Raw genomic sequence first — 2371 nt, 5'->3', positions numbered from 1 at the left:
TTTTTTTTCATGGCTATCAAATATTCCCTTGATTGCATCTTGTCTAATTCTCAAAAGTTCTTTGATATAGATGTATAAAATGGTTTTCAAAAATAAGTTGGGAGTGGCATATTATTATATCATTATATCATCATTATGCACATTTTCAAGTACACGTATGTAATAATACTATTATTGGCATTAAAATTTATGTTTTACACTAAAAAGACCAAAAAAATAATTAATAAATTATTTGACACTTTGAGAAATGTCAATAAGAAAATCTCATATTTTAGCAAATAATATTTTAAAATAGGTACTGTTACCTCGGCTTTCAGGTTCAACTGCAATGCATCCCTAGCCTAAGTTATTTCACAGAAATTAGTGGCAGTCAAGGATTTTAAACTTGAAATCGGGGTCAAATAGGTCCCTATCGATTCTGATCTGGATTGAATTGTCAAATTGATTTCGAACCGAGTTAGAATATTCGACCGATCCGACTAAGAATTTTGAATCAGTGATGGCACTGCAATCCCTTTAGCAATTTCACAACTATTCCATGAAACAGTTGATTTGATTTAATTACACACCTTCCATGCACTTTTTCTCATGCAAGTCCACTTAAACTTTAAACTTCCTTTTCACCCCACCTCTCCTGTACTAAGCTTCAACTTGGAATACTTCCTTTTTACTGTGTCATTCATGGTGATGCCTGCTATATATAAACCCATATTAACTTGGCACACATGAATATATAGAAGTTTAGTATTAGAATTCTAGAAATGGAATTTCATGGACACTAACTCAAACCTCTGTAAATGCCTTCCAAGTAAATACAAAACAAATTGTTTATTCAATCTTTTCATGGAAACTATAACCGATCAACTAATAATTTTAACAGTACTAAAGAAATAAGCTAGGCAGGTTTGGTTTCTATTTCTACGAGTTAGTTTTATTTATAATTTGGTGGAAGTTGTTTAAATTTTCCTTCAAGCACAACATGAGATTAATTGTTCAGCTTCAAGCCTCCTTTGTCTGTTGACCCTTGCAATGAAATCTTCAAACCTTTGTTTCAACTCATCAGGTGGCAAACCAGGCTCTTCTTCTCCATTGAAATTGTTCTCTCCTTCTGAATTCTCCTCTTCTCTCTTCTCTTCTTCTTCTTCTTCTTCTTCTTCTTCTTCTTCTTCTTCTTCTTCTTCTTCTTCTTCTTTTTCTTCTTCTTCTTCTTCTTCTTTTTCTTCTTCTTCTTTTTCTTCTTCTTCTTCTTCTTTTTCTTCTTCTTCTTCTTCATTATCTTCATGAACACTCTTTGAGGTGTCTTCAATCAAGGGCATCTCCAAGTTCCTAGCTTCTAATTTTTTCACTTCATGGGAAGAAAGCCTCTGAAGGCTTTGGCTCCTTTTTATATACTCATCGTAGATGTCAGCAGCTGGAGATGTGGAGCCCACCAACATAGATTCTCCAACAAGGAAGACGATGATGATGTTGCAGACAACAAACAGACATTTAGGGTTGAAGAGGAGAGACCTCATATTTGGAAGGGAGACGAAGAGGAAGGACTTCATGGAAGAGAATAGAGGGGGGAACCACAGAGGGCTTGAGCAAAAAAGGATACAAGTGAAAGCAGTCAGAGAATAGAGGACAAGGGTGCTTAGAAACTGGTTTTTCTTGTACTTGTTCCTGGCTTTTTCTGTCTTGATGGGATCCATTGGTGAAGAACTGAAGATAAGGGTTTTAGTGGGTTTCTAGATCCTTTGAGAAGGATTTTAGAGGCAAATTTAGGAAATTTAGGGAAGTAAGGAGGAGTAGACTTGAGGAATTAAGCTGATGAGATGATTCCCAGCTGACAGAACATAGAGAAGTGCGAAAGATGGGTTTATATAGTTAGAGGAAGAGAGGCTTTGCTGCTGGCATTCATCACATGCCACATCTCTTACTTTACTTTATTAATGCATCGTAAGGAGAGGAGGAGGGAGGGAGGTGACTTTTTAAAAAGCCAAGAAAGGGTTGTTCGATGGTATTGCTTTCCACTATTCATTCATAGTTAATGGATTTGGACTGGCTCCTCTCTACACCATTCAAGTGACACTCATGAACAAGATTTATCAATCAAAGGCCCTGATTGAGTTAAAATACGACCAACCCTCCTTAGAGTTAGAGCACTGATATAGATGACCATAAAAGTTCACATGGCCCACCATTTAGAAGCGAAAAAACAAAAAATATCAAGGAACATAACCACTTAAAAGGCGATTACAGTTCAATAATTCCATTTTAGGATGTGCAGCTAGCTGTGCAAAGCATGAAAAGAGATTCAAGTTTCAGGTGCAAATAGTAATTATTTTAAAATTATTTTTCTTCCCTTACAATTGAAGCAAAAAAAAAAAAA

The sequence above is a fragment of the Macadamia integrifolia genome, chromosome 4, assembly GCF_013358625.1.
Source record: "Macadamia integrifolia cultivar HAES 741 chromosome 4, SCU_Mint_v3, whole genome shotgun sequence".
NCBI classification, from domain to species: Eukaryota; Viridiplantae; Streptophyta; class Magnoliopsida; order Proteales; family Proteaceae; genus Macadamia; species Macadamia integrifolia.
This window is presented reverse-complemented; position numbering follows the sequence as displayed.